The 22641-nt window shown below is 28.1% G+C and overlaps 1 protein-coding gene across 1 annotated transcript in view; it reads left to right on the top strand.

Moving 5' to 3' along the window:
* The window catches only part of LOC148237533 (uncharacterized), a 211433-nt gene that overhangs the window by 95749 nt on the left and 93043 nt on the right, over nucleotides 1-22641 (top strand). The window contains exon 2 of the mRNA XM_088205533.1: nucleotides 17719-17803. The gene's annotated coding sequence lies outside the window, so the exon portion shown is untranslated. The remainder of the gene's footprint in view (nucleotides 1-17718; nucleotides 17804-22641) is intronic.

Genomic DNA, 22641 nt, shown 5'->3' with positions numbered 1-22641 from the left:
TCGTTTGATCTTAGATTAACCAAACTTCGGCAATTTAAATCGCGTTATTTGAAAAATTCTGAGGTACTGAATGCGGGTTTGCTACGTATACATCTCTCTCTACATTTCCAGGATTTCAAATTTGCAGGATTTTAATTACATTTATTACATATTCATGCATGCATTCACTGTTCTAGGATAACATTGCTTATATAAAACTATTACCTAATACCTCACATTCGACATCAGCCCCAAAGGTAACAAGCGAAGCTTTTAGCGAGACTTGGCAATTAAAGTCAGCGTGTGCGGAAGATTCGGCACTATCGCGTAATTTGTAAACGAGGGATTGCCTTCTACCACCATACCCACCGCCACCACCGTTACCCCTACCGCGTTTCCCGATTCGCAGAAATTTAGTGTCCCACCCCACCCACGCAAGGTACGCTCGGCCCTTCACTATCGTCCCGCGAGATTCCGCCCCGAAATTCACGAAAACCCACCCCACGGAAGCTTCGTGACCCACTTCACCGCTATCCCGTTTTCTTCCCCTTGCACAATCGATAATACTCTCGTGTTTTGCCCCGACAGGGGGCGATACAAAACTTTTTCCTTTTTTCACAACGCGCGTCCCTTTCCGGCTTCGGCATTGGGTGTTGATTTTCCGCCGTCGGCTTTATTTCACAGCCGGAAAATTGCTTTTACTTGCGCTTTTATTCGCGTTGTACACGCTGTAGTAGTACGCAGTGAATCGCCTGCGAACCGGTTGATATACATCTTTTCATGTGTCATTCAGAGTTACGGCCTAACACTAAACTAAACGTGCCTTTACACGCGTATACGCACAGTAGAGTTTAATCTTCGGTTCGTGTCGTAAATTGGTTCTGTAAAACTCTCAGGTAAATCAAAATGGAGAAGCAAAATAAAAAATAAAAATATTGATATGGTCAAGAGCGTATTGTTATATGAATCTTAAAAAAATATAATTTTATTACATTATATTTTTTAATTATAGCAATGCAGATGCAGGTTTAATGCATTAAAATAAAATAATTAACTAGTAAAAAAATTTAATTTACCCGATTAAAAAAATATGTTTACTAAGATAAACACAGATTTGTATGTTAAAGATTATTGTATTTTAATTTTACATTTAAATTTCTTTTCACTGTGTAAAATATTTATTTTTAAATATACAAGCATTTTAACAATAACTTAAGTTAAAACAAAAACGGTAGCTTCTTCTTCAATGATTGGCTCTATTTTTTATTCTGTCGATGTGCCTAAATGTCACATATTTTATTGATCGCTAGTGAAAGCTTTTACGAATCGCTGACAAAAATAATAGAAAACCAATTGCGTTATTTTTATAAACACAATTATAAAACGTTCAAGCGCAATAGAAGGCAGACACAGATGTGGTTATTAGGGTCCAAAGAACAATGACATTTTATGAACGACACAAGGTATACATTTCAGAATATCGTCTTTGTTAAAAATCAAAACCATTAAATATAACGTTGTTATCTTTTCTTGACGTTGTATTGTATATATACATATTTATAGAGCAAAACTTAATTCACAACACGGCAAAAATAAATTTACTTTAAACTTCACAAAGGTACTCAGATTTGGCATATCTCGCAAAATTCTTTGTGCGCGCACGTGAGAAAGAAGTTGCTCCCGCTTGGTAGTCCTACAGAGTGGAAAATCGAACGTTTTCCGGTTCGTTACCGGGCCATTTTCTAAACGTAAAAGTGCCGTGAATAAATAAATGGCACCAATCCTAAGAAAGGTCTCCAGTTTTCATATAGAACTACAACATCGAACAATGAAAGCTGCATGTCACTTAACGCTACTGAGTTACTTTCAATTTGATTTAATCTAGAAACATATCTTTTTAATATTCAGATAACTTTGTTTAAGTACATATAAAAGGTGAATTTGTAAATAGCACATTTATCCTTCTGATTTTTGATCGTCGCGTGTGTCCGTTCAACTTGTTCTGAAAATCGTAAATAAAATTATTTTGAGAACCTTTTAATAAATTGTACTTATTACTGCCGTTTTAGTCAGACCTAAGTCGCAACAATGATGTGTGTTTTTAATGTGTGTTTAAATATCTGTTTTTATTAGGTTTCTTCATGGTATTGTAAATACACAGAAAACATGTTAAATTTATAAAGGATAAAATTAAAAGTAAACTGAATAAAGCAAAGTTTTTACTATTTTTTTTTTTAATTAAAATTAAATCGAGGAATCACTGTATTGTTCGTTTATTTTTCGAGTACCAAGCTAATTAAAAATAAAATTTAAATGCTCATAAGGTTGTTAAGTTCCTGTGTGTTTAACATCTTTAGTACTTGGCTTATGCTAATTTATCGACAGATACCAAAAAAATAATTTATCAGAACTTTTGCTACAAAGTGACTTATTTCAAAAAAAATATGTAGCCTAATTATATTTTATTTTTGAGCTTTGGACCAGACACATAAACAAATATTCATAAATTAACCGAAAATACTTTTAATTTATGCTATCATTAAAACATACACATACGCGTAACAGTGAAACCCATTTGAATGCTTTCATAAGCACGGGTATATTTTAATTTATGTTAGAGTACCGTGACTCGTCCCCTTGTTTTAATAATTTTAGTGCAGGAACGGTGCTAATGTATTTGTAGAAATGTGTGTACGAAGTTTGCAATCGAAATGGCAGCCTTCGCATATTTTCGTATGATTATTTGCGCAAAAGCTTCTGTGCGCATTGTTTTCGCACAGCACAAAGGACACTTGAGCTTTGAACCGAAACGCCGGAAGCGGTTCCCGTGGTAAAAGTTAAAGTTAGGCTTTAAAATGCACATTTATTCCGAGAAAGGTTGGTCTGCACATTAATATGCAAATATAAACGAGATGCATTCGCGAATTCGAATCTCGGTATAGGAGAAAATTTAATAATATTTTTTAATGACATATGTGTGATAAAAATCGGTAAAAACTATATATGTTTGCTTCTATATGTGATATTTGAAAGGGTAAACACAATGTGTACATAATATATGTGACTCATAAAGCTTCTAAAGTCTTAAGTGGCTGCACACGTTCGAATTGTTATTTTTGGCGAGGGAATAAATGACGATCGCAACCGATCGTGGGGTATATTTTCAGAGAAGTATAATTTATTCAGGATTTTAGTGAATATGTTTAAGTTTCCTCGTTAAAATTTTCAAAATCTGGTATCGAATCATGTTTCAAGATTTGTTATGGCTTCTTTATGCTCCTCTATTAATGATATTATGTACTTGGTTACGTAAGTAACATTCTTCCCTCTTTGTCTTTCAGAAATCTCACACTTGCTTTTCAATTTAATTTTTCAAGTAAATTATATTCGTCGTGTTTTTGTGGCACATTTTCTATTTATTTGCATTTTATAATAATTTTTCTATAATTTTTTTTGTAAGACTATAGAATGAATATTTTTGTATTTTATCTGATTCATGTTTTTAATTTCCTTGGACCGTTTATTATTTCCAATATTTCCTGTGTCATCTAATGTTGCTTTTTAGTCTCGAGGAATTTACTCTCTACTTCAGCGGCTCCTAACTTGTGGTACGCGTACCACCGGTGGTACGCGAAAAACAATCAGTAATGGCGGACATAAAAAGTATTTAGGAGAGAAACCTGACACTATGATAATTCATCACTTAGAACCAAGTGAATAGAATCGTCCAAAATGTAATTTTTGCTCTAGGAAAAAAATCGCAAAATCACCATCAAATGCCACATGTGCTATAACCCAATATGAAAAGAACTGTAATCGGCATTATGTCCAGATTGCATAACTAAGTATTCAAGTAATCAAGATCAAAAATGATATATATTTTTTCATGTTATTTTTAAAGTTTTAAACATATATCTAAAAAAAAAAAATTTCACTTTTAAAATATTTATTATTTTATTTTTCTTCTTTCGTTATGTAAATAAAAGTTTTAAAGAATTTATTTATTTTATATATACAACACTAAAATAAACCAAAAATTAAAAAAATAATAAATATTTGATATTTAAACTTAAAAACATAAAGAACCGAGAGGCGGCTATTCGCTCAGGCGCGACCAACGGCGTATGCAACACTCGCGCGACCAACGGCGGGTTAAAAAGCTCTCAAATTCTTATTACCGTTCACTAGTATAGAATTAGTAAAAAGAGCTTTTTCTTCATATGTTTTCTTAAAAAATAAGTTTTGAAACAAATTGAGCACAGGTGTAGATTTAAGGGTATATTTCATATCTTTTAAGCCAAATTTCAAAAAATTATGTTCTTCGAAACAAGCACAAGAATCTCATTAAATTTATTTTGCTTGTATTATTGTGCTTATATTTTCGTAAAATTTGTTTGAAAATTATACTTATACCTTGATAACAATGTATTATAATCTTAAGCAATACTTTCATAACTATTGTTTCCGATAATAAATAGAAAATTTCGGTAATAAAAATATTTTTAAATACAATTTCAATAATATTATTAAATTTAAAACAAAAATTTCGCCTGCGGCGCTACTGTAAATTTGTAAAAATGAAAGTGTAAATTGTCTCGTTTTTATCAGAATTTTTTACATTTACCGTGTTTAATTAATTTTATATACAAATATTTTCTATTAATATCGGTAATTTTTAAAAAAAAATTGCCTGCGGCGCATTTCATTTTTTTTGTTACAAATAATTTATTATAATTCTATGTATTTGTTTTTAACAAAAATTAGTTGTTAAAAAAAATACTTCCTTAAATTTCCAGGTTTTGAATTTCTGCAAGAAATGAGCTTCGGCACCTTTTATTTAAAAAAAAACATTGTGATATGTAAAGTTCAAATGTCTCATTGTTATAAGAAAAAATAAAACCTTTGGTATTTTTTTAAAATCAAATAAATTGAGTTCTGGGAAATATAGTCACCCTATAAAATTTATAATGCAAATAAAATAACAAATTTCTCGAAATACAATCATTTTTACGAAGTGGTGCAATTAAGCGTGATGTACTACTAAATGGTACGCGAGCCAAAAAAGGTTGGGAAACGCTGCTCTACTTGAATCATTGTCGTTCTCATATTTTGGCATTTCAAAATTTTTTGCTGATTTCTCAGTCTTCAAAAAAATATTTTTTTCTTTTTCCTTGCCAATTTTATTTAAATTTTTAATTGAAATTTTGATTAAATTTATTTTTAAATTCCAGTTGTATTTTTTATAATTCTAATTATATTCAAGTTAATGACTTTTGTATAGTTTTAAGACTCAATATTATATTGGAAACAAGAAGATTGTAATCAGAAGCCGCATCTGCACCGAGAAACATTTCTGTTTTTAAATCCCTTATTAATTATTATAAAATCAATTTGGTTACGTATGCCTTGAAATTTAGCGGTATAGTCCATCATTATAGCCTTCTCTTTTGATAATTCCAATAAAGTATTTGAGATTAGGAAAATTAAGTTAGCCGCTTTTCTTTTTCATTTCGATCACCTAGTCCGAAGCGTCGTGTCATTTTCGAAGTATACTTATTTTTGGATCACCTATAATCATATAATTGTCGTATTTTTCAGTGTATTTTAATACTTGTTTAATTTCTAAATACTCCTTGTCTTTATCATATGTAAGAGCATTTACATTAATCAAATTTTCCATTTTTCATAACTCGTTAAGATATTGATTTAAATTTTCTAACATATTTGTTAAGGTTTTATCCTATAATGATAGCTACACTATTTATAAGTTTGTTTTTTGGGTTAAGTGTTAAAATATTTAAATATTTTTAAAGTCTACTTCATAAATATTTAATTATTTGTGTGAGTTTTAAGGTAAAAAAAAATAATAAAATGACTTTTAAATTACAATACCTATAGGGGCAATTAAATTTAAAAAAAGCTAATGATATAAATTAATATTTACAACAATTAAATAAAAATACGCTTCAATCTATTGAAATGTATTTTTATTTAATTATTGTGAATATTAACTAAAATCATTACCTTTTTTTAATTTCATTGCCTGTAACAAAAAGTATTTTTGTTGTCTTTAATTTATAATTCACAAACTGTCATTTGTACTTACATTTAATACTATAATACATATAATATGTTTGTGTCTTTTTATATGTATGTATGTATATTATACATCGTTTTACCGAAAATTCCCAAATGAGACATTTTCACTGTGTACTGACTTTCCGCAACACCCTGGTACCCAAAAGACACTTTTGAACTTGTCGACTGCTAATGGATTTAAACAGTAAATTTGTCTTGCCCGTATTTTGTCTCGTTGGAAACTTTCAGATGTCGGACCGCCTCTAAAGATCTCTGCTTCTCACTCTATTTGCCTTCAATTAAGTTCCGTTTGTCAATTAGACCGGCTAATAATTGCGCAGAAACCTATATTAACAGCAATTAAAAACGATATTAAATAAAAGACGTCGTTAACACAAACAACCGAACTTTTACAAGTTTGTAATTCAGTGTTCTCTTATACAAATAATCAAACATGACATTGCTAATTATTTGTGTACTTTGGTTTAGTTATTCAATGGAAGTGTATTGTTGCTTATTTGAATTCACAGAAGTCTGATTTTGATTGTATAATAGTATACTGGTTCTGAGTGTTGAATTGCATTTATAATAATATAACAATGCTTTCAAGTTTATTACATAATATGCTCTTTAGTGCGTGAAATAATAACGCAGATAATTTGATTAGTGTATGTAAGCATCCATAATGGCAATCTAAAATTATTGTTTTCCATTTTCCGCTAGATTTATGCTTCAAACAGCAATCCAAACCAATTTAATTCTGACGTAAAATATTTATATACAAAATATTTACTTTACAATATTATATATATATATATATATATATATATATATATATATATATATATATATATATATATATATATATATATATATATATATATATATATATATATATATATATATATATATATATATATATATATATATATATATATGTACAGATTTAAATACATCACACTAATTAAAGATGTAAATAAAAAGAAAAAAGTATTTCTAGAATTCTAAATAAAATCGTGGAAAGACTTTATTGCTGATATAGATGAATAGTAAATTAGTTTGCTTACAGTAAATGTACAATATGTTAGTATAAAAAATATATTTTTATCGGGCAAAATAAAAAAAAATTCAACACAGTTAAATTATAATTTTGCTATATGTAAAATACATATTTACCGGTGAAAATGTATCCAAATATGTAACGAAACGCTAGTAAAAAATTAGCTTTACTGCTAACACTCATTTATTTTAACACATACAATAAATAAATTAAAAGATAAATGGTAAAACAACGTAGTTTAGCAATGTAGGCTTGAAGTTAATAAACTAAATGTCTAGCTATTCATTTTAAATAGCTGTTAAATAATAATTTAAATAATTCAGTTTAAAATATTTGGGCAAGTCTTATAAAAAATAAATAAAGTGATAAATTAAAACATCACAGTAACTATATTTACGTATTTAAAATAAATAAATATGTATATATAAAGTGTAATTAAAAACTTAATTTATACTATACTGCTTCATTTTAACTATTATATAAAGTTATTTTAAATGTTACACGATTTTTTTTTAATGCAAAATTTTTCGGTGTACTAATTAATACATATAGATTTATTCAATATAAGTTTACTAAACTTAATATCGCAGATAGGCATATAAATAAAATTGCTAATAAAGATATATCTTACTAAAGGACCTAACTTAATTTAATATACATTTATCTAATTTTTATACTAAAAAAAGAATTAGAATCTCACTTTTATTCAAGTTTAATAATTAACTTTTAAAATGATTTGACTGTTGAAATAATTAAGGCTCACCTTTAATAAATATACAAATATATGTATTAAAGCAAGTATTCCTTTAATAATGTAAATTTAATTTATTGACATAGATAAACGCTCAAGTTTACAATAACATTAAGTTAATCTGGGTGGTGTTGTAGCTGAGTATTATGACTGGATACAAACTAATTTTTAAATTGTTTTGCTAAATAGTATTTGGGGAAAGTTTGCATGTTTTATATCCTCTATGTAATGTTCATGATTTTTAATCATTGTCCATTTACAATATAATTTCTACTTATACTTACACATATATTTATATTATAAAAGCAAAATTAACGCTGGGTTGTGTGTGCGCAATATGCGGACAAAGTTTAATTTGTTTCATAAAATACATTTACAATTGTTAAACATAAATAGTAAAGTTTTATCATATGGGTATAGCGGTAACCATTGTGTAAATTGATACATTAATATTTAATATACGTTTAACTTGCCATTGATATTTTATTTAAATTTATTATATTTTGCTAAAAGCTTTAAGTGACTTTATGTAAAGTAATACTTGTACAATAATTTTATGTACAGTAAAAAAAAATCGTTTTTTTTGTGGTATGTAATTATTTATTTAAAATGTCTGGTTTTCATTTACCAACATATAAAAAATAGCAATGTTTGTAAAGCTTTTAGTAACAAGTTTTTTATTTCGGGATTGGTGTGATTGCGTTAAATTTATGTACACGTGTTTGCGATTTTTAATATTTTTTTTGGTTAGTTAAGCTCTGGTATTTATTTATTTATATTAAAATAAGACCATGCGTTACAATGATCAAAAAACAATAATAGTTCATAGATCATATATAATATTTATATATAATTAAATATATTTGTAAAATCTTCTTTAAGCGCTTCCAAAAATTGTCTGTTAGTTGTTTCTGCCAAGGAAAGATTTCAAAACTGATAAAATTGTCTTCGACCTAAATTTCCTTTGTGAAAAGCAAGTTTTGATATGAAGGCAGAAATAATTGCCTTTGTTCTGATCTAATTCAAATCATCTAATTGAAGCAGTAAATTCGTTTCATTAAATTTACTATATAAATCTGTTAAATAAACTATATAGTTCCTTAATTTCAATAATTCTCTCTTAACGAATAATCTTAATTTTTGAAAATTGAATCAAAGAGTTCATTAAATTATTCTGACAGCCAAAAAACTTCTGCGTGCAACAGTAAACAATTCAAGTCTTTGTCATTTTCATCACAAAGCTTTCTAAACAATCTATCATTGAGAGCATTGCTTCAGAGCTTGTAAACTGCTGTACTTACATACCGTAGTAACCAATTAAAGCTTTTTAATAAGGTTTTTTGCAACCAAATTGCTGATGAAGAATTACAAATATATATATATATATATATATATATATATATATATATATATATATATATATATATATATATATATATATATATATATATATATATATATATATATATATATATATATATATATATATATATATATATATATATATATATATATATATATATATATATATATATATATAAAATTCGTATTTATATAAATAAATAATAGCCTAAATGTTTACAGTTATTCACTAGTATAAAAGAGACGGCAGTACAAATCGGATAAATTATAAGTTTTTTCCATATTTTAAAATCAATGTCTAAATGTATAGTTTACTTACAGTTTAAGTTCAAATACAAAAATTAATACCATACTATTTTTAAGTACAATCTCAAAGTTATTTTTTGTAGAAGCGTCCTTATATTTTCGAAATCGCTCTTTTCTCGGGTGTTCCCAGTATATAATATTATTTTGGTTATATCGATACACGGATGCTGTGAGAACTCGACCGATCCTTCCGCTCCGAAGATCTAACGCTGAGATTACTTTGTAAATTGTGGCGCACACAAAATGGCGGAATAATGCATCCATGCCACACATCCATAATATCGGATGCAATTTACATAGACGTCCAGGGACCGCAAAAGCCAGACTGGTCCTGTCGTAAATTATCCTATGTTTGGGCATACACGAGCAAAACATAGAAGTAGGTATACCGAAGTAAACGTCACGTAGTCGCACCTGAAGCACGTCACAGGCGAACGTCTCGAGATATATATTGCCAGGGAAGTTTTATTGCGGTCGTTAAGGGGCATACACGAACGAACCCCCCTCGATGGTAAATACCTTAAAGCGGGGAGGATTTTCGCTGATTTCCTAATAAAGTATCGCGGATCGTGTCGGCGTTGTGTGGTTAATAAAAAAAGTTGGAAATAATATATAGATCGATCAAGTACTTCGAAGAACATTCAAAAAGTGTACTTCAAAGGAGATTAGGTGAATAACATATTTTTTAACATTTTCATAACAGATTTAGAAACTTTTTTTGATAAGGTTTTTAAATATTTAGATGCTTTACATGCCAATTTTTTACTGCGTTTTTCAGAAATTTGCTTTCCACGGCTATATTCATATAATATTTATAAAAGATTATACATGAAATATAAATAGACATTTATCAAAACATAGAAGCACATTAATAATACATTAATCATTTCTTATATTGGATATTTTTTTTTTTATTTTTTTTTTTATTTTTTATTTTTAGATTAAATTAAGACCATCGTGGCCTAACAGGTTACCCCAATGCGCCACGATGGTCGAAAACAAATTTTAAATTTATAAAACAAAAAAAAAAACGTATATATACATAAATAGAACAATACTTAAAAATAATAAACATAACAAAAAATTATAAAATATCAAAATTAAATGAGACAAACTGGATCAGCTCCTTGTAGCTAACATTAAACAGGTCAATATGTAATGCAAGCGTATTAAGGAGCCGTATGGCCACAGCTATAGGCGAGTCGGCAAGTGCGGATGTCCTAGCCCTAACTGCCATCAAAAGAGGTCTCGATCGTGATTCTCGAAAATGTTCCGGAACCCAAAACTGGAATTCCTCGAGAATAGCTGGATTGTCGACAGCACCTTTTAGTAGTTTGAAAAAATGCTTAGCGACATACAGCTTTCTGCGAGAATTCAGCGAATCATATCCCAACGCCCCTAAAAGAAAGGCGCTGGGATATAAGTACGGATAATAACCAAATGTCCTTTTGTAAAGGTATCTTAAATACCTTTTTTGAATTTTTTACACAATATGCATATCTAAAATAATAATTGCATGTTTAATTAACAGTTAATTTCCATGTCCTAATATTTTCTTTCGTTATAAGCTGAAAATTGTCATTTTTTATTATATGATTTATAGAATTAACATGAAAGATATCGACTCAAGTTTTCCTTGTCACAGACAAAGTAATAAAAACATTCTTTCTTAAGTCATTGACCCTTGCATTCTTAATTTTTTGTTGACCAGCAAATGTTTGAGTAAGTAGAAATTAAGCGTTTGAAATCGGTATTCCTAGATTCGGCCATAAAACTTATATCGTTAAACATTGTTTTCAGTGTTAAACGAAAATCTCTGTTCCTTTTACTACTACTTAATTTAAATGCAGATTTAATTTCGTAGAAAGTTTTTTTAGAACTGCAGTAGTTTTAATTCGTATATATGTAACTTTAAACCAAAAATATGTATTAGAGAATTATCAAGAAACCTTCAATTTCATATTAACACTAATCCTATAAATAACACTAATCTAGTATGCTATGAAAATATTTGTAGAAAGCATTTACTGCTAAAACTGAATCTATCGTGGTGAATAATAAAACAATGTGCAAAAAAACATTACTAGTCACAACTATAACAGTTTAATAAAAAAATGATCAGTTTAAAAAAATTCTAGTTCCTTCTAAAATCATCTAAATTGTTCAAGAGATCAAAGAATAGTATGACGTTGGTCTCCTCCCTTTTTTAGATTGTATATATTTCAGAACACTGTTGGTAACTATAAAATTCAAAATTAAATCTATACAGATTTTTAATTAAAATGCACAATAGAATATTTGTATGTATGTATAATTTATAAATTATACATAAACACACAAGTAAAATTAAAAAGCAGCAATATTTTTGCTTTAAAATGATACTTTTACCAGTAAGTACCTATTTATTATTTAGTCTTATTATGATATAAACTAAAAAAATATTTAATCCTTTAAATTCACGCTACTGTTATGTAAAATATGTAATAATATTCATAATAAAATTATTTACTGGGTTCGTAAACCACTAAGTATAAAAAATCATGTTTATAAATATATATTAAACTTGGATCACGATTGGGAACCACCCTTTAAAAAACCACGCTTGAGCAAGGTCACTCGCTCGCGCTTTTTTTTTGTTGAGACTTGCTCGGTAGATTGTAGTATTTTTTTATAATAAAATTAAACTTTACAACTATTAAATTTTAATTTTAAAGAAAATAAATATTTTTGCAGAAATTGCAATATTTAAGCAATATTGTTACTAAATGATATTGGTTGATTTATTACGATTCTTATAGTTTTTAATATACTTCATATGAACTCTTAAAAGATTTACTGGTACTTATAAATGATTTTTAAATTAACACATAAATATGTAAATGTGTTTAGTTTATTGGCTTTAGGATCAGATCAAATAGTTAAAAAATCGCTGGTTTAAGCGTCGATTTTAAACCAAATAATATAGGTGATTTTTCACACATTTATTACGTATTTAAGGAGGCGTAACGATATTTTCTAAATGCAGACAGCAATTGCCTTCTGGGAAGTTAGATTTTGATACCTGTAGTAATTTGAGAGTAGACTGTTTGATTATTGGCACTCGCAAAATTCTGAAAATAGAGCCCACATTCTATTTGTATAAAAATAAATACCCTTATTTTTTTCATTACTTTTAAAACACGATATTTGACATATATACTTGATATCACTAAAATGTAATGCTGTTTTAGTTTAATTTAATATATTCTATTATAGTGTTTATTATTGATAAATTGCTTATGGCGACCCAGATGTAGCATTAGTTTTATATTTTTCTAATTTTTATTATCATAAATCAACTCTTATAAATCTTAGGTAATAATACTTTTTTTGATAATATCCAGAAAGTCCTTGCCAAAATGCTTATATGAGAACTGTGTATTTCTTTATTTGTATACAATATAATTTAAGCAATAATTAGAAACAAAAGGCACCCAAAAATTGATTAAATGAGCTTTCTTAAGTTGTATGACTTTGTATAGTGTTACCCATTACTATTCATAAGACATAATCTCTATTGAATGGATAGAATTTATATTCTTTCTTATCATTAAATAGTCGGTCAATATTTGGCTACCAGGGAAAGACGCATATTCAAGAACACCCACAAGTCTTTTAATTAATTAGAGTAACGAATAAATTTTCTTAGCATCTTAGAAGCTCTCAACTCACATATAATACTTTTTATATTTTTATAGATATACTAGGAATAGCATGTACATACATATAAATATATGATTTTGTCCAGTCGTATTTTCTGCACTTTATCCGAGCCAAATGACCCACTTCTGCAAATTGTCCACCCTAGGCTCGGCACCTTGATATATTAATCCAGAATTATTCACTATAAATTCATCGTTATTTACAGTTATAACCCATAGGCGGTTTATTGCCGAAGGGTCGGACTACTGTTTTTTACGTCCACGCGCACTTTTATGAGAGAGCAAGCGGAAGATTTGTAAACGGTTCAAAAATACCATTTATTCCTCATCCCCATGCGCCCCCTAATGCTCTTAAGCTTAACTTTTATTCCCAAGCCTAGTGTTATTTATTGTGTTCGCCCGGACCATTTGCTGTTTCCTGAACGAACCGACTTTCCCACTGCAACCGGTTACAAATTCAATTTCTCCTCCGGCTGCCGGAAAAACAACTTGATGGTGTCTCGGAAAATACCATAATTTAAATCAGGGCCACCTTGAATTATGCAAATTTTTCTACGAAAACATGACATTCGAAAATAAAAGAGAAAAATTGAGTCGTTCATCTTTATTATTTTTTAACATCAATGTTAACACGGACGATAAATTGAAATCTCATGAAAACTGCCACTATTTACTATGCTGACACTTTATTATGTATCCATTATATTTTATTATCCTATCCTTCATTTCTGTGGTTTCGTCGTTCACTTTTGTCTGTCACATCCACGACAACATCAATTTTATTCTTGAGTGCATCATGTGTCATAACAAACCATTAAACGGAATGGATCAAACAAAGATGTATAAAATTTGTTACCTACAAATAATAAAAACTTTAAAAACACATATTTTCTCAGCTTATACCAAAATAAAATTTTTGTATAAATACTAAATTTATATGCACTACCCTATATTATATATTTAACTCTAAAAATACTCAATCACCTGAAAATATTTTTGTTCTGAAACTATGTTATTTTCTCTTGTTATCTAGTGCATATTCTGCCAGCTCTAAGCGTTTGATTAATGATCGAGCCTGGCGATCAAGATAAATGTTTCTATCCCGATACTATACAAAACCCCATCTGTGTTATGCTAACAGCTAACGGATACGGACGAGTTAAACGATGTTTTTACAACTTATTATATAATTATAAAAGCTTTTTGTACAAAAAAAAAGTTTATAAGCATTTAATAAAATATAATAGGCAGGTTGTTTAATATGCATTTGGCTTAATATGTTTCAACACGTCCAAATAAATATATTTATTGTACAGTTGCAATTTATTAGTACTATAACAATATTTTTGGTCAATATCTTACGTTGGTGATGTTTGAAAAAATGTCTTATTATTACTTATTGCATTATTTTTATCATCCAAAGTTTAAATTTTTGTTTACATTTTCGTAAAAAAATCTATATCCGAATAATATAAAACAAATTAAAAATATTTTTTATTTACTGTCATATGTCTAGCTGTAGTCACATATATTAGTCCTTTCAACGCCACGCGCATCATATGATGCGCAAGTAAATCTACTGTCTAACGCCATGCGCATCATATTATGCGCTCGTTAAAACCTTCGTTTTTTAAAGAAACGGAATGGTAAAAGTTGGCAATAAATGTTTTAAAAATCAGTTTAAGTTCCTAATAAACGATTACAGTGATTTTATTTATAGAATTTGCGATGAAACAGTGGTATATATAATTATAAAGTCACGCCTTAATTTTAGTCGTTTGTATTTTGCGCGCGGTTTCGATCGTGCTATTGTAGGCCACTTTTAGGGTTATCACAAACGCGTCGCGGAAATTCTTTTTTTTATACTTTAAATTATGAATCGAAATTAAATTATGTCATCAATATTTCAATGATGATTGTGATTTGTAAATACTTGTGAAAATATTTATACGTTATTTCGACTGTTTTAATATTGTCAACTGTTTTTGTGATTGGTTTTTATTGTTTGTAATAATTAAATAATAATAATAATAATCACTATTAAATACTAATTATTAAATATAAATAATATATAATTAATAAAACAGTAATAATAACTCTTAGTAAATATTAAATATTATTAATAATAATAATATTAACAAAATCGATTTCTTGTCGTTGAATCATTTTATTTTACTTGTTATATTATTTTATAATTTATTTTTAATATATGTATTTAATTAGATTAAATTAAGACCATTGTGATCTAACAGGTTACCCCAATGCGTCACGATGGCCGAAACGTTTATTATTTATTGTTTAATATATATATATATATATATGTATATGTGTAATATATATTACATATTCCGCCTGGAGTGTAGATATGTTGCACTCTTGCCGGTCCCAAGCCCGGATAAAGGAGGAGGGTCTTTGTCGTGGAGCAAACCAACCAACGTGGATAAATCCAAATAGTTACGAAAAAATCACAAATAAATAATAAATCCGCCCCGTAGATGATCGAAATCTAGATAAACGACTGAACTTAAATTTTGGAACCTGGAATGTGCAATATTACAACCAGGAAAAATGCAAACAATAGCGGAAGAAATACTAAAACTCAAGGTATATCTAGAAGCCCCACAATAAATTAGGTGGATAGACCAAAACCGATCACCGGTTGTAGCGCCGTGGAAGAAGAAAAATAATATGTATATATATATATAAATGTATATATATATATATATATATATATATATATATATATATATATATATATATATATATATATATATATATATATATATATATATATATATATATATATATATATATATATATATATATATATATATATATATATATATATATATATATATATATATATATATATATATATTATAAATTATACATATAATTATATATAGTTAAATGTAACATCATATCTTGCTATCAAGTTTTATTATTTATTATTTTTATATATTAAGAAATATGACAACCTTCAACAACAATTTCAAACACCATTGATCAAAAACAAACGGTTTGGTTATTAGGGTTATTTTTGTGTACGATATATGTGATTTTGTATGCATCTAAGAAATGTTGTCGGTTTGTTAATTTTTATAACAAGATGTAGGTCAGACGACGAAAAAATGCGTTGCAGATTTATATATTAAAATTGTCTCAGTGTGAAGCATGACCCTGCTTGTCGTTCGCTTGTATAGTGTCGCGCGCGTGCATGTGTGTGTAGGTGTGTGCACGCGAGCCAACACACGGGCCGGCCAATTGATTTAAGTGCATAATAAGTTTTGTTTATTTCATATTACCAACAATACGATGAAAAATGTTTGTTTATTGATATAATTAGAATGCTTAAATCATGTTAATCATACATATATAATTTTAAAATATAAAAATTGAGTATTTTGGCTGTAATGATGTGTTAAACAGAGTAAGTAGCCAAAAAATTATATCGCTAAAAACGCATGGCGTACAGCGAGTAATTAAGAATTTACCGGTCGGCGGTCTAAGGGTTAATAATCTCGAATCTCTAGGATTTTTTAAATGACTCTTAGAATTTCACATATATACAATATATTTTTCACAAGAATTTGTAATGAAAATTTTCAGTATACAAATTTTATTAGTAATAATTTAGTTGTTTATATTTGAATTATAAATTACAAAAGCTACGATTTTTTATGTTGTCACATATATTTAATAGATTTATTTTTTTGTATATGTTTCATTTAAGCCATATTTTCGCGTTCGGTTTGAAAGGTAACATACTGTGTCGTTTCGCCTTTTGTGTTGCCACCAGCGTTGCCAGGTGTGTAAAATAATAAATATCAACCGGAGGAAATCCGTTTTTTGTCGTCCGACCGTTGATTTATGCATAATGCGGATTTTGTCAGGGCGCGCACACAACATATCGAAATTGTAACCCAACACAAAGGCAAAATGCACAATCATCCACCCTATTAATCATCCCCTTTGGTCCATTTAACTCGGCCGATGATTCCGCCGGATCGATCGGTAGTTAATCAATAATGCGTTATACACTCTGGAAATGTGCTATGACATGCTCGGTTTTGTTGTATCGAATGATGGATGTATCGTTTCGATTTGCGGATATAATAGGGATAAAAATACGTTTGGTCGTGGGTGTTGTTTGTTATCGGAGAGAGTGTTTGTGAATTTGTAATGAATGAGTAACTCGTTTATTTTGTGTCATATTTACACGTAAAAATATATGTATAAAAAAGTCTATAAACAAAATATCGTACATTTCAATACAAATCGATGGCTCGCTTTTTAATCAAATTTCAATTTAAAATTAACAGACAAACGTTTATACTTATCTGACTATAAAAAATAAAATTATTCTTGGCTTGACTTATTTATTTATTTATTATAAATATTGTTATAATAACAATATAAATAGTTTCATTTGAATAACGTTTTTAGGTGATATAATCGTTTCATTTCGTTTTATTTTTCAGGAAGCGTTTGAAGGACGGAGTGTGTCAGTGCCGTCGATAATGCTGAAAGGACCCATCGAAAATCACCGGAGACAGAGTTCAGCAAGTGAGTAAACTTTGCTCTATACCTTGCCACCTATAAACCTGTTCATGAAGGGGTCGATTTTCAGTTCGCCCCTTTCACCTGACCTGCGAGGGGGTGGGTCCACATCCGTAACCTGCCGAACAATTTTACGTTTTATGAAACATAACGACTCGCTCGCGGGAAATGGATGATTAACGGCTCCCATAATAAACATCCATATATGTATGTTTTAACTTGCGACATCAAAAAAGGAGTTTAATTAAAATTCAACACGACGTAGACATTGTCGGCTTAGTTATAACACAGCGTGCCCCATTTTCTTATCAATGTACACAAATAATATTTAATTGAAAAGTAAAGTGTTATATTATTTGATATTAAATCATCTTATAAAATGATAAACGAGTATTAGAATACGCATAAATTAAATTTATAAGTATATATACTAAGTTAAGACTAAAGAACTCTAATTTACAGGATTACATTTTTTTGGTATTAGCTTTAATTTTGTTTAAAAATTTTTATTGTTTAAAAATTATAAATATCACATTAAATTAAAAGTTCCCACATTAGCATTATTTTTATAGGGTCATTAAGTATGTCTAATTTTAAATTAAAATGTTGGTACTTATATAATAAACAAGGAGCAGCATAATTATTCAAAGTATGCATTCAAACTTTTGACTCAGTTTTTCCTTCTCAAATTTATCTTATTTATGCCGGTAACAAATAAATCTAGAGAGTAACAATGAAATCGCGAGAGGCGTTATCCACTACTTTTGGTCCAGAAATCTATGGTCCATGTATTGTAGTAGCGAGAGAGTTTTATACTTTAGCTCTTGTAGTTTGTGTGCTAGAGCGTTATCTTGCAAAAGGATTGATCCATCTCGATTGACCAAACTCTTCGCAAGGCTTTATAACATTTCGTCCAATAGTTTGCAGTTAAAATATCCAATCTGAATATTAAAATACCGAATATATTCGCCCGTTCTTAAACTATTTTTTATTTGAATATTTTTCTTACAATTCGTAAAGTATTCCTTTATATTTTTTATTTTTTAATAAATTAAAACACTAAAAACAGCGTATGTATTGCAACAACGCAGATAGTAATTTTTACCTTATGTACTTCTACGTTATCTGCAGACCAATTCTGCCCCCTTTTTTATAATATTGTATCTTTTTGTTATGACATTGCCATAACAAGTAATAGTCATCATACAAAACAGTGAAGAAAATTAAACTTTTTAATTGTCTAATTTTAGGAATTACTTACATTTCCAAGTTAATATTACGCAGCTGTGAACTTTCTCAATGACTGGTAAAAACCAACGTTTATATTCAGTCTGTCTAAAGAAATTTATTATCGTATTTTTTTCAGCATACCAAGATAAAATTTAACTTTTTACTAGTTTAAAGTTTAAAACACTTGATTTCTTATAACTTATCAAATATTTTATCTTTTACAATTCGATATTTAAATAGTGTAAACTAACTTATATTTTAAAAATATAGATACAGAAAAAAATGCTGTGTTTTATTTATCTGGTTTTATTAAGCCGTAATCGATAATACTAGCGCTGAACCATTACATTGACATCATTGTTGTTTTGCTGCTTATTTGGTTTTGGAATATTTTTCGGCAATTCATATTCATACAAAAATTATACCAAAAAAATTTTCTGAAAGAATGTATTTTTTATTATACGTAGCAATACGATGGTTAACTGTAAAAGCCTTAGGTGTCATGTCTGATTCCATATTATATTTCAGGTGTTTTTTCTGATTGCATACCATATTTTTAATAAGTTCCAAGTATATCTCCTGATCCTTGGTTGCACTTCTTTGGCTGTTATCTCCGTCCATAGGCATATATTTCAAAACCATGACATCTCCATTCATCCGATCCAAATTTTGAGAACTTGCTTATAACCCCATTAATGATTATTCATAAGTCCATTATTTACACTATCCAATGATTTTTAAGGTCATCAACGGTCTCAGAAAATATTATTGTTTCATCAGCACAATCAATATTGGAAATTGTCTTCTCACCGATTTTTATTTCTTTTAGTCCTGGAGTGCTTTTGAATACGGTTTCAAAGTATAAATTAAAAAGAGAAAGATAAAGAACACATCTCTGTCCGACACCTCTCTGTATTGAATATTTTCAGTTTGTACTCCCGCGTATTACTGCTGATTGATTCCAATACAGATTTCTAAAAATTCTAACATCTCTTTCATCTACCCCGATAAAACTTAAGCAAGTTTTTAAAATATATGAGCAAATGTAAACAAGATTACGAACTTCGTCATATTTCTGAAGTAGCGTTTACCAAGAACGCTTTTCGTGTACCTAGATCTTTACAAAGTCTAAATTATTCCTTGCTAATGAGTGACTCAAAAAGCTAATTTTTTTTTTTAATTTTTGTTTATTACATAATTAAATAATACATTTTTATAAACATATATATTTACATTTCATTGGTTGCTGGTTAATTACCATTATCACAATTTACGATTGATTAGCTAAATTAAGAGGAATTACAAAAATAAGAATAATAAAAGAACATAAAATACGTTAAGTTTAGGTCAAAGTATATAAACACCTTTAACAAAAAAAAAAAAAAAAATTATAAATTATAAATATATATTTTTAATATAAAACTCGTGGACCTGGAGCTGTTAAATTAATAGATAAAATTTATGCGTCAGAGCAAGATGTGCTTTGGCATTTTGTGTTTATATTTAAATTTGAGTTTGTTTTTGTCGTAATCACCGATTCTTGAGATTAACGGGTTAGTATGATTTCGCGGTATTTTTTTATAATAATTATTAGTATGGTGGTGAACATGTTCTTTAATAGTTGGAATTAAATATTTATTATGAAGTTTTTTGAGGTTAGTATAAAAATGTGTATTATAAATTATTTTTATAGCTTTATTTTGAACAACTTGTAGTTTAGAAAAGTTAGTATTACACGTATTACTCCACACTGGGCAGGCGTAAGTCATTGCCGGTCTGATTAATTGCTTATATAATAGAATTTTATTTTTAGTATTTAGCGCACTTTTTCGATTAATCAAAAAGCTAATAAGTCCTCAGTCGTTGCACACGTTCGAATTATTTTTTTTGGTATAGGAATAAATGTCAGAGAAGCATATTTTATTAAGGAATTACAGGAAAATATTTTAGACTTATTGCTTTTTAAAATTGCTATGGAATAATCTATCTCTTACATTATTTATTATATGTGGTCTTATTTTAAGTTGGTACTTTTTTGTCATTGCTTCTGTATGCTCCCCAAATAATTATTTTAAATACCATATTTTTTCTATTTACTTTTTTAACTAAAGCTAAATAAGCACTTTGTTTTAGTGTTAATTTTTTAAAATTTTTTAGATAAATCGTCGTGTTTTTTCTTTCTTTTTATTTTTAATTATTACTACCTTCTTTGGCTTTTTAAATTTATTTTTTATAAAACGATTATTGTATTTCATTTGAGTATTGTTTTTTTTATTAGTTATTATTAGTTATAATATCCTCCATTTTCCAATGTTGCTTTTAACCACTTTTTAATATAGGCTCTTTCCTAGTTGAATTATTGTCGTTGTCATATTTTCCCAATTCAATTTTTTTTTATTTTCAATTTTGTTTAAAAATTTAATGAAATTTTGATTAACGTCATTTGCAAATTTAAGTTGTATTTTTTATCCTAAAAATTATAAATTTAATACGGTTTTAGTTGGCGATTTTTGTATACTTAATGAGCCTATTTTTTATATCGGCAACAAAAAGATTGTGATCAGAAGTCGCATCTGCACTAGGAAGAATTTATACTGTTTTTAAATCTCTTATTAAAAAATATCAAATAAATTTGTTGACGAATTAAATTTGCCATAGCAATTAAGTGGTAACTTTTTGATAATTCGAATAATGTATTAAAGATATAATAAGTATAAAATTTGATAAGGTTAAATAATAGTAACACTATTTATATGTTTGTTGTTTGTGTGTCGTGAATAATATGTTACATATCCATTAATTTTAGTATATCCTGATCCAGGCTATCTTGCTTGACTTATGCCTGAGATTTGTATTTTTTTGCTGTGACAGCAAAGAAAGATAAACTTCTATACTAGTTCTTGGCTGACGCTCGTTTCATTCAAACGGCAACTATCTATCGATCTTTTCACCTTACTGATTTTTTTAAAATGGAATAGAATTATTGCCAAAGTAATAATAAACCCTTTTACTAATTTACGCATAGTTTAAGATGAATCCGCTTTCGTTCTTTTTTATATGCGTTCATTAGCAACACCCTCGACAAATACATCGTTGATATTTTGATCTGTATACATTCAAATGCTTTACCACAGAACTCGCATTCAAAAATAGCAGAAATTTGTAGCATATCTATGGTTTCACAATATTTGATTTAAAAAAATAATTGAAAGATAGAAAAATTTTAAATTAAACTTTTTTAAGAAATATCGTTATTACATTTGTGTGGCAAACGTTCAATATTATATATACTTCAGCAATAAAAACAGTGTACTTTCACGACTTGATTTATTACTACTGTGGTTATTATAATTATTATATTATTTAACTTGAGCTATTTAACTTAAATTTATAATAATCTTATAATAACAACAATTTGTAATATCAAGTTTCAATGTAGTTATTTCTTCAAATAACCATAGTTTTAATAATTTTAAAAATCGTTACTTATATCTACGATTTTTTTTATTTTTACATTTTTTTAAAATTACCATTTATAATGCAAAATCTTAAAAAAACGTCACCCAGAGCATTCTGCTGGTAATCTGTCGTGGTATTATGGGTCTAAAGTAGGG

The sequence above is a fragment of the Plectrocnemia conspersa genome, unplaced genomic scaffold (genome assembly GCF_051122295.1).
Source record: "Plectrocnemia conspersa isolate PC_06_02 unplaced genomic scaffold, ASM5112229v1 ptg000002l, whole genome shotgun sequence".
NCBI lineage: Eukaryota > Metazoa > Arthropoda > Insecta > Trichoptera > Polycentropodidae > Plectrocnemia > Plectrocnemia conspersa.
The sequence above is the reverse complement of the archived record's forward strand: the minus strand, read 5'-3'. Positions and strand labels throughout refer to the sequence as shown.